This window comes from Colletes latitarsis, unplaced genomic scaffold (genome assembly GCF_051014445.1).
Source record: "Colletes latitarsis isolate SP2378_abdomen unplaced genomic scaffold, iyColLati1 scaffold0021, whole genome shotgun sequence".
NCBI classification, from domain to species: domain Eukaryota; kingdom Metazoa; phylum Arthropoda; class Insecta; order Hymenoptera; family Colletidae; genus Colletes; species Colletes latitarsis.
Genome location: NW_027488371.1, coordinates 3,646,345 through 3,659,080, shown reverse-complemented (window position 1 = coordinate 3,659,080; position 12,736 = coordinate 3,646,345).

The following is a 12,736-nucleotide window of genomic DNA, read 5'->3' as shown; positions in this document are numbered from 1 at the left end:
TGACCTAACCGGTGTTACCCTCTAATATATAGATCGAATCCAGGATTAACTCACTGTTTCAGTGTGGTACCACATTACCACGTGATCCAAACCTGAAAACGCCCAGGATCTGGCCAACAAGTATGCGAAAAATCAGAAAGCATGAGGCAGGCGATGACAAATACCAGACCTAACCCTGACCTAACCGGTGTTATCCTGTAAAATATAGATTGAATCCAGGTTTAACTCACTGTTTGAGTGCGGTGCCGCATTACTACGTGATCCAAACCTGAAAGCGCCCAGTATCTGGCCAACAAGTAGGCGAAAAATGCGAAAGTATGAGACAGTTGAAGGCAAATACCAGACCTAACCCTGACCTAACCGGTGTCATCCTCCAAAATATAGATTGAATCCAAGATAAACTCACTGTTTCAGTGTGGTATCACATTACTGCGTGATCCCAACCAGAAAACGCCCTGGATCTGGCCATCAAGTATGCGAAAAATGCGGAAGCATGAGCCAGATGATGGCAAATACCAGATCTAACCCAAACCTAAACTGTGTTGCCCTCTAATATATAGATCGAATCCAGGATTACTTCACTGTTTCAGTGCGGTACCACACTACTACCTGATCCAACCCAGAAAACGCCCAGGATCTGGCTAACAAGTATGCGAAAAATGCGGAAGCATGAGCCAGATGATGGCAAATACCTGACCTAACCCAAACCTAACCGGTGTTGCCCTCTAATATATAGATAGAATCCAGGATTACTTCACTGTTTCAGTGCGGTACCACACTACTACCTGATCCAACCCAGAAAACGCCCAGGATCTGGCCAACAAGTATTCGAAAATTGCGAAAGTATGAGCCAGATGATGGCAAATACCAGATCTAACCCTGACCTAACCGGTGTTACCCTCTAATATATAGATCGAATACAGGATTAACTCACTGTTTCAGTGTGGTACCACATTACCACGTGATCCAAACCTGAAAACGCCCAGGATCTGGGCAACAAGTATGCGAAAAATGCGAAAGCATGAGCCAGATGATTGCAAATACCAGACCTAACCCAAACCTAACCGGTGTTACTCTCTAATATATAGATCGGATCTAGGATTACATCACTGTTTCAGTGCGGTACCACACTACTACCTGATCCAACCCAGAAAACGCCCAGGATCTGGCCAACAAGTTAGCGAAAAATGAGGAAGCATGAGCCAGATGATGGCAAATACCAGACCTAACCCAAAACTAACCGGAGTTACCCTCTAATATATAGATCGCATCCAGGATTACTTCACTGTTTTAGTGGGTTACCACACTACTACCAGATCCAACCCAGAAAACGCCCAGGATCTGGCCAACAAGTATGCGAAAAATGCGAAAGTATGAGCCAGATGATGGCAAATACCTGACCTAACCCTGACCTAACCGGTGTTATCCTCTAAAATATAGATTGGATCCAGGTTTAACTCACTGTTTGAGTGTGGTGCCACATTACTACGTGATCCAACCCAGAATACGCCCAGTATCTGGCCAACAAGTAGGTGAAGAATGCGAAAGTATGAGCCAGATGATGGCAAATACCAGACCTAACCCTGACCTAACCGGTGTTATCCTCTAAAATATAGGTTGAATCCAGGTTTAACTCATGTGGCTGTGTGGTACCACATTACTACGTGAACCAAACCAGAAAACGCCCTTGGATCTGGCCAACAAGTTCGCGAAGAATGCGAAAGTATGAGCCAGATGATGGCAAATACCAGACCTATCCTTGACCTAACCGGTGTTATCCTCTAAAATATAGGTTGAATCCAGGTTTAACTCATGTGGCTGTGTGGTACCACATTACCACGTGATCCGACCCAGAAAACGCCCAGGATCTGGCCAACTAGTAGGAGAAAAATGCGAAAGCATGAGGCAGATGATGGCAAATACCAGACCTAACCCAAACCTAACCGTTGTTACCCTCTAATATATAGATCGAATCCAGGATTAACTCACTGTCTCAGTGTGGTTCCACATTACTACGTGATCCAAACCAGAAAACGCGCTGGATCTGGCCAACAAGTATGCGAAAAGTGCGAAATTATGAGGCAGACGATGGCAAATACCAGACCTAACCCTGACCTAACCCGGTGTTGTCCTCTAAAATATAGTTTGAATCCAGGTTTAACTCACTGTTTGAGTGTGGTACCACATTACCACGTGATCCGACCCAGAAAACGCCCAGGATCTGGCCAACAAGTAGGAGAAAAATGCGAAAGCATGAGGCAGATGATGGCAAATACCAGACCTAACCCTGACCTAACCGGTGTTATCCTCTAAAATATAGGTTGAATCCAGGTTTAATTCATTGTTTGAGTGTGGGGCCACATTACTACGTGATCCAAACCAGAAAACGCCCTGGATCTGGCCATCAAGTATGCGAAAAATGCGGAAGCATGAGCCAGATGATGGCAAATACCAGATCTAACCCAAACCTAAACTGTGTAACCCTCTAATATATAGATCGAATCCAGGATTACTTCACTGTTTCAGTGCGGTACCACGTTACTACGTGATCCAAACCTGGAAACGCCCAGGATCTGGTCAACAAGTAGGTGAAAAATGCGAAAGTATGAGCCAGATGATGGCAAATACCAGACCTAACCCTGACCTAACCGGTGTTACCCTCTAATATATAGATCGAATCCAGGATTAACTCACTGTTTCAGTGTGGTACCACATTACCACGTGATCCAAACCTGAAAACGCCCAGGATCTGGCCAGCAAGTATGCGAAAAATCAGAAAGCATGAGGCAGGCGATGACAAATACCAGACCTAACCCTGACCTAACCGGTGTTATCCTGTAAAATATAGATTGAATCCAGGTTTAACTCACTGTTTGAGTGTGGTGCCGCATTACTACGTGATCCAAACCTGAAAGCGCCCAGTATCTGGCCAACAAGTAGGCGAAAAATGCGAAAGTATAAGACAGTTGAAGGCAAATACCAGACCTAACCCTGACCTAACCGGTGTCATCCTCCAAAATATAGATTGAATCCAAGATAAACTCACTGTTTCAGTGTGGTATCACATTACTGCGTGATCCCAACCAGAAAACGCCCTGGATCTGGCCATCAAGTATGCGAAAAATGCGGAAGCATGAGCCAGATGATGGCAAATACCAGATCTAACCCAAACCTAAACTGTGTTGCCCTCTAATATATAGATCGAATCCAGGATTACTTCACTGTTTCAGTGCGGTACCACACTACTACCTGATCCAACCCAGAAAACGCCCAGGATCTGGCTAACAAGTATGCGAAAAATGCGGAAGCATGAGCCAGATGATGGCAAATACCTGACCTAACCCAAACCTAACCGGTGTTGCCCTCTAATATATAGATCGAATCCAGGATTACTTCACTGTTTCAGTGCGGTACCACACTACTACCTGATCCAACCCAGAAAACGCCCAGGATCTGGCCAACAAGTATTCGAAAATTGCGAATGTATGAGCCAGATGATGGCAAATACCAGATCTAACCCTGACCTAACCGGTGTTACCCTCTAATATATAGATCGAATACAGGATTAACTCACTGTTTCAGTGTGGTACCACATTACCACGTGATCCAAACCTGAAAACGCCCAGGATCTGGGCAACAAGTATGCGAAAAATGCGAAAGCATGAGCCAGATGATTGCAAATACCAGACCTAACCCAAACCTAACCGGTGTTACTCTCTAATATATAGATCGAATCTAGGATTACATCACTGTTTCAGTGCGGTACCACACTACTACCTGATCCAACCCAGAAAACGCCCAGGATCTGGCCAACAAGTTAGCGAAAAATGAGGAAGCATGAGCCAGATGATGGCAAATACCAGACCTAACCCAAAACTAACCGGAGTTACCCTCTAATATATAGATCGCATCCAGGATTACTTCACTGTTTTAGTGGGTTACCACACTACTACCAGATCCAACCCAGAAAACGCCCAGGATCTGGCCAACAAGTATGCGAAAAATGCGAAAGTATGAGGCAGATGATGGCAAATACCAGACCTAACCCTGACCTAACCGGTGTTATCCTCTAAAATATAGATTGGATCCAGGTTTAACTCACTGTTTGAGTGTGGTGCCACATTACTACGTGATCCAACCCAGAATACGCCCAGTATCTGGCCAACAAGTAGGTGAAGAATGCGAAAGTATGAGCCTGATGATGGCAAATACCAGACCTAACCCTGACCTAACCGGTGTTATCCTCTAAAATATAGGTTGAATCCAGGTTTAACTCATGTGGCTGTGTGGTACCACATTACTACGTGAACCAAACCAGAAAACGCCCTTGGATCTGGCCAACATGTTCGCGAAAAATGCGAAAGTAAGAGCCAGATGATGGCAAATACCAGACCTAACCCAAACCTAACCGGTGTTACCCTCTAATATATAGATCGAATCCAGGATTAACTCACTGTTTCAGTGTGGTACCACATTACTACATGATCCAAACCAGAAAACGCGCTGGATCAGGCCAACGAGTATGCGAAAAGTGCGAAAGTATGAGGCAGACGATGGCAAATACCAGACCTAACCCTGACCTAACCGGGTGTTGTCCTCTAAAATATAGATTGAATCCAGGTTTAACTCACTGTTTGAGTGTGGTGCCGCATTACGACGTGATCCGACCCAGAAAACGCCCAGGATCTGGCCAACTAGTAGGAGAAAAATGCGAAAGCATGAGGCAGATGATGGCAAATACCAGACCTAACCCAAACCTAACCGTTGTTACCCTCTAATATATAGATTGGATCCAGGATTAACTCACTGTCTCAGTGTGGTACCACATTACTACGTGATCCAAACCAGAAAACGCGCTGGATCTGGCCAACAAGTATGCGAAAAGTGCGAAAGTATGAGGCAGACGATGGCAAATACCAGACCTAACCCTGACCTAACCGGGTGTTGTCCTCTAAAATATAGATTGAATCCAGGTTTAACTCACTGTTTGAGTGTGGTGCCACATTACTACGTGATCCGACCCAGAAAACGCCCAGGATCTGGCCAACAAGTAGGAGAAAAATGCGAAAGCATAGGCAGATGATGGCAAATACCAGACCTAACCCTGACCTAACCGGTGTTATCCTCTAAAATATAGGTTGAATCCAGGTTTAACTCATTGTTTGAGTGTGGGGCCACATTACTACGTGATCCAAACCAGAAAACGCCCTGGATCTGGCCATCAAGTATGCGAAAAATGCGGAAGCATGAGCCAGATGATGGCAAATACCAGATCTAACCCAAACCTAACCTGTGTTACCCTCTAATATATAGATCGAATCCAGGATTAACTCACTGTTTCAGTGTGGTACCACATTACCACGTGATCCAAACCTGAAAACGCCCAGGATCTGGCCAACAAGTATGCGAAAAATCAGAAAGCATGAGGCAGGCGATGGCAAATACCAGACCTAACCCTGACCTAACCGGTGTTATCCTGTAAAATATAGATTGAATCCAGGTTTAACTCACTGATTGAGTGTGGTGCCGCATTACTACGTGATCCAAACCAGATAACGCCCAGGATCTGGCCAACAAGTATTCGAAAAATCAGAAAGCATGAGGCAGGCGATGGTAAATACCAGACCTAACCCTGACCTAACCGGTGTTATCCTGTAAAATATAGATTGGATCCAGGTTTAACTCACTGTTTGAGTGTGGTGCCACATTACTACGTGATCCAACCCAGAATACGCCCAGTATCTGGCCAACAAGTAGGTGAAGAATGCGAAAGTATGAGCCAGATGATGGCAAATACCAGACCTAACCCTGACCTAACCGGTGTTATCCTGTAAAATATAGATTGAATCCAGGTTTAACTCACTGATTGAGTGTGGTGCCGCATTACTACGTGATCCAAACCAGATAACGCCCAGGATCTGGCCAACAAGTATTCGAAAAATCAGAAAGCATGAGGCAGGCGATGGTAAATACCAGACCTAACCCTGACCTAACCGGTGTTATCCTGTAAAATATAGATTGGATCCAGGTTTAACTCACTGTTTGAGTGTGGTGCCACATTACTACGTGATCCGACCCAGAAAACGCCCAGGATCTGGCCAACAAGTAGGAGAAAAATGCGAAAGCATAGGCAGTTGATGGCAAATACCAGACCTAACCCTGACCTAACCGGTGTTATCCTCTAAAATATAGGTTGAATCCAGGTTTAACTCATTGTTTGAGTGTGGGGCCACATTACTACGTGATCCAAACCAGAAAACGCCCTGGATCTGGCCATCAAGTATGCGAAAAATGCGGAAGCATGAGCCAGATGATGGCAAATACCAGATCTAACCCAAACCTAACCTGTGTTACCCTCTAATATATAGATCGAATCCAGGACTAACTCACTGTTTCAGTGTGGTACCACATTACTACATGATCCAAACCAGAAAACACGCTGGATCTGGCCAACAAGTATGCGAAAAGTGCGAAAGTATGAGGCAGACGATGGCAAGTACCAGACCTAACCCTGACCTAACCGGTGTTATCCTCTAAAATATAGATTGAATCCAGGTTTAACTCACTGTTTGAGTGTGGTGCCGCATTACGACGTGATCCGACCCAGAAAACGCCCAGGATCTGGCCAACTAGTAGGAGAAAAATGCGAAAGCATGAGGCAGATGATGGCAAATACCAGACCTAACCCAAACCTAACCGTTGTTACCCTCTAATATATAGATCGAATCCAGGATTAACTCACTGTCTCAGTGTGGTACCACATTATAACGTGATCCAAACCAGAAAACGCGCTGGATCTGGCCAACAAATATGCGAAAAGTGCGAAAGTATGAGGCAGACGATGGCAAATACCAGACCTAACCCTGACCTGACCCGGTGTTGTCCTCTAAAATATAGTTTGAATCCAGGTTTAACTCACTGTTTGAGTATGGTGCCACATTACTACGTGATCCGACCCAGAAAACGCCCAGGATCTGGCCAACAAGTAGGAGAAAAATGCGAAAGCATGAGGCAGATGATGGCAAATACCAGACCTAACCCTGACCTAACCGGTGTTATCCTCTAAAATATAGGTTGAATCCAGGTTTAACTCATTGTTTGAGTGTGGGGCCACATTACTACGTGATCCAAACCAGAAAACGCCCTGGATCTGGCCATCAAGTATGCGAAAAACGGGGAAGCATGAGCCAGATGATGGCAAATACCAGATCTAACCCAAACCTAAACTGTGTTACCCTCTAATATATAGATCGAATCCAGGATTACTTCACTGTTTCAGTGCGGTACCACGTTACTACGTGATCCAAACCTGGAAACGCCCAGGATCTGGTCAACAACTAGGTGAAAAATGCGAAAGTATGAGCCAGATGATGGCAAATACCAGACCTAACCCTGACCTAACCAGTGTTACCCTCTAATATATAGATCGAATCCAGGATTAACTCACTGTTTCAGTGTGGTACCACATTACCACGTGATCCAAACCTGAAAACGCCCAGGATCTGGCCAACAAGTATGCGAAAAATCAGAAAGCATGAGGCAGTCGATGGCAAATACCAGACCTAACCCTGACCTAACCGGTGTTATCCTGTAAAATATAGATTGAATCCAGGTTTAACTCACTGTTTGAGTGTGGTGCCGCTTTACTACGTGATCCAAACCTGAAAACGCCCAGGATATTGCCAACAAGTATGCGAAAAATGCGAAAGTATGAGCCAGATTATAGCAAATACCAGACCTAAGCCTGACCTAACCGCTGTCATCCTCCAAAATATAGATTGAATCCAAGATAAACTCATTGTTTCAGTGTGGTACCACATTACTGCGTGATCCCAACCAGAAAACGCCCTGGATCTGGGCATCAAGTATGCGAAAAATGCGGAAGCATGAGCCAGATGATGGCAAATACCAGATCTAACCCAAACCTAAACTGTGTTACCCTCTAATATATAGATCGAATCCAGGATTACTTCACTGTTTCAGTGCGGTACCACACTACTACCTGTTCCAACCCAGAAAACGCCCAGGATCTGGCTAACGTGTATGCGAAAAATGCGGAAGCATGAGCCAGATGATGGCAAATACCAGACCTAACCCTGACCTAACCGGGGTCATCCTCCAAAATATAGATTGAATCCAAGATAAACTCACTGTTTCAGTGTGGTACCACATTACTGCGTGATCCCAACCAGAAAACGCCCTGGATCTGGTCATCAAGTATGCGAAAAATGCGGAAGCATGAGCCAGATGATGGCAAATACCAGACCTAACCCAAACCAAACCGGTGTTACTCTCTAATATATAGATCGAATCTAGGATTACATCACTGTTTCAGTGCGGTACCACACTACTACCTGATCCAACCCAGAAAACGCCCAGGATCTGGCCAACAAGTTAGCGAAATATGCGGAAGCATGAGCCAGATGATGGCAAATACCAGACCTAACCCTGACCTAACAGGTGTTATCCACTAAAATATAGATTGTATCCAGGTTTAACTCACTGTTGCTGTGTGGAACCACATTACTACGTGATCCAAACCAGAAAACGCCCAGGATCTGGCCAATAAGTATGCGAAAAATGCGAAAGCATGAGTCGGATGATGGCAAATACCAGACCTAACCCAGATCTAACCGGTATTATCCTCTAAAATATAGATTGAATCCAGGTTTAACTCACTGTTTAAGTGTGATACCACATTGTTATATGATCCAAACCAGAAAACGCCCAGGATCTGGCCAACATGTATGCGAAAATTGCGAATGTATGCGCCAGATGATGGCAAATACCAGACCTAACACAAACCTAACCGGTGTTACCCTCTAATATATAGATCGCATCCAGGATTACTTCACTGTTTTAGTGAGTTACCACACTACTACCAGATCCAACCCAGCAAACGCCCACGATCTGGCCAACAAGTATGGGAAAAAAGCGAATGTATGAGGCAGGAGATGGCAAATACATGACCCAACCCTGATCTCACCGCTGTTATCCTCTAAAATATAGATTGAATCTAGGATTAACTCACTGTTTCAGTGTGGTACCACATTACTACGTGATCCAAACCAGAAAACGCGCTGGATCTGGCCAACAAGTATGCGAAAAGTGCGAAAGTATGAGGCAGACGATGGCAAATACCAGACCTAACCCTGACCTAACCGGTGTTATCCTCTTAAATATTGATTGAATCCAGGTTTAACTCATGTGGCTGTGTGGTACCACATTACTACGTGATCCAAACCAGAATACGCCCTGGATCTGGCCAACAAGTATGCGAAAAATGCGAAAGTATGAGCCAGATGATGGCAAATACCAGACCTAACCCAAACCTAACATGTGTTACCCTCTAATATATAGATCGAATCCAGGATTACTTCACTGTTTCAGTGCGGTACCACATTACCACGTGATCCAACCCAGAAAACGCCCAGTATCTGGCCAACAAGTAGGTGAAAAATGCGAAAATATGAGCCAGATGATGGCAAATACCAGACCTATCCCTGACCTAACCGGTGTTACCCTCTAATATATAGATCGAATCCAGGATTAACTCACTGTTTCAGTGTGGTACCACATTACTACGTGATCCAAACCTGAAAACGCCCAGGATCTGGCCAACAAGTATGCGAAAAATCAGAAAGCATGAGGCAGGCGATGGCAAATACCAGACCTAACCCTGACCTAACCGGTGTTATCCTGTAAAATATAGATTGAATCCAGGTTTAACTCACTGCTTGAGTGTGGTGCCGCATTACTACGTGATCCAACCCAGAATACGCCCAGTATCTGGCCAACAAGTAGGTGAAGAATGCGAAAGTATGAGCCAGATGATGGCAAATACCAGACCTAACCCTGACCTAACCGGTGTTATCCTCTAAAATATAGATTGAATCCAGGTTTAACTCATGTGGCTGTGTGGTACCACATTACTACGTGGACCAAACCAGAAAACGCCCTGGATCTGGCCAACAAGTTCGCGAAAAATGCGAAAGTATGAGCCAGATGATGGCAAGTACCAGACCTAACCCAAACCTAACCGGTGTTACCCTCTAATATATAGATCGAATCCAGGATTAACTCACTGTTTCAGTGTGGTACCACATTACTACATGATCCAAACCAGAAAACGCGCTGGATCTGGCCAACAAGTATGCGAAAAGTGCGAAAGTATGAGGCAGACGATGGCAAATACCAGACCTAACCCTGACCTAACCGGTGTTATCCTCTAAAATATAGATTGAATCCAGGTTTAACTCACTGTTTGAGTGTGGTGCCGGTTTACTACGTGATCCGACCAAGAAAACGCCCAGGATCTGGCCAACAAGTAGGAGAAAAATGCGAAAGCATGAGGCAGATGATGGCAAATACCAGACCTAACCCAAACCTAACCGTTGTTACCCTCTAATATATAGATCGAATCCAGGATTAACTCACTGTTTCAGTGTGGTACCACATTACTACGTGATCCAAACCAGAAAACGCCCAGTATCTGGCCAACAAGTTGGTGAAAAATGCGAAAGTATGAGCCAGATTATAGGAAATACCAGAACTAACCCTGACCTAACCGGGGTCATCCTCCAAAATATAGATTGAATCCAAGATAAACTCACTGTTTCAGTGCGGTACCACATTACTATGTGAACCAAACCAGAAAACGCCCTGGATCTGGCCAACAAGTTCGCGAAAAATGCGAAAGTATGAGCCAGATGATGGCAAGTACCAGACCTAACCCAAACCTAACCGGTGTTACCCTCTAATATATAGATCGAATCCAGGATTAACTCACTGTTTCAGTGCGGTACCACATTACCACGTGATACAACCCAGAAAACGCCCAGTATCTGGCCAACAAGTAGGTGAAAAATGCGAAAGTATGAGCCAGATGATGGCAAATACCAAACCTAACCCTGACCTAACCGGTGTTATCCTCTAAAATATAGATTGAGTCTAGGTTTAACTCACTGTTTGAGTCTGGTGCCGCATTACTACGTGATCCAAACCAGAAAACGCGCTGGATCTGGCCAACAAGTATGCGAAAAGTGCGAAAGTATGAGGCAGACGATGGCAAGTACCAGACCTAACCCTGACCTAACCGGTGTTATCCTCTAAAATATAGATTGAATCCAGGTTTTACTCACTGTTTGAGTGTGGTGCCACATTACTACGTGATCCGACCCAGAAAGAGCCCAGTATCTGGCCAACAAGTACGCGAAAAAAGCGAATGTATGAGGCAGGAGATGGCAAATACAAGACCCAACCCTGATCTTACCGCTGTTATCCTCTAAAATATAGATTGAATCTAGGATTAACTCACTGTTTCAGTGCGGTACCACACTACTACCTGATCCAACCCAGAAAACGCCCCGAATCTGGCCAACAAGTATACGAAAATTGCGAAAGTATGAGCCAGATGATGGCAAATACCAGACCTAACCAAAACCTAGCCGGTGTTATCCTCTAAAATATAGATTGAATCCAGGTTTAACTCATGTGGCTGTGTGGTACCACATTACTACGTGAACCAAACCAGAAAACGCCCTGGATCTGGCCAACAAGTTCGCGAAAAATGCGAAAGTATGAGCCAGATGATGGCAAGTACCAGACCTAACCCAAACCTAACCGGTGTTACCCTCTAATATATAGATCGAATCCAGGATTAACTCACTGATCAGTGTGGTACCACATTACTACATGATCCGACCCAGAAAACGCCCAGGACCTGGCCAACAAGTAGGAGAAAAATGCGAAAGCAAGAGGCAGATGATGGCAAATACCAGACCTAACCCTGACCTAACCGGTGTTACCCTCTAATATATAGTTCGAATACAGGATTAACTCACAGTTTCAGTGAGGTACCACATTACTACGTGATCCAACCCAGAAAACGCCCAGTATCTGGCCAACAAGTAGGTGAAAAATGCGGAAGCATGAGCCAGATGATGGCAAATACCAGACCTAACCCAAACCTAACCGGTGTTACCCTCTAATATATAGATCGAATCCAGGATTACTTCACTGTTTCAGTGCGGTACCACACTACTACCTGATCCAACCCAGAATACGCCCAGGATCTGGCCAACAAGTATTCGAAAATTGCGAAAGCATGAGCCAGATCATGGCAAATACCAGATCTAACCCTGACCCAACCGGTGTTATCCTCTAAAATATATATTGAATCCAGGTTTAACTCAGGTGGCTGTGTGGTACCACATTACTACGTGAACCAAACCAGAAAACGCCCTGGATCTGGCCAACAAGTTCGCGAAAAATGCGAAAGTATGAGCCAGATGATGGCAAGTACCAGACCTAACCCAAACCTAACCGGTGTTACCCTCTAATATATAGATCGAATCCAGGATTAACTCACTGATCAGTGTGGTACCACATTACTACATGATCCAAACCAGAAAACGGGCTGGATCTGGCCAACAAGTATGCGAAAAGTGCGAAAGTATGAGGCGGACGATGGCAAATACCAGACCTAACCCTGACCTAACCGGTGTTATCCTCTAAAATATAGATTGAGTCTAGGTTTAACTCACTGTTTGAGTCTGGTGCCGCATTACTACGTGATCCGACCCAGAAGACGCCCAGGATCTGGCCAACAAGTAGGAGAAAAATGCGAAAGCATGAGGCAGATGATGGCAAATACCAGACCTAACCCAAACCTAACCGTTGTTACCCTCTAATATATAGATCGAATCCAGGATTAACTCACTGTTTCAGTGTGGTA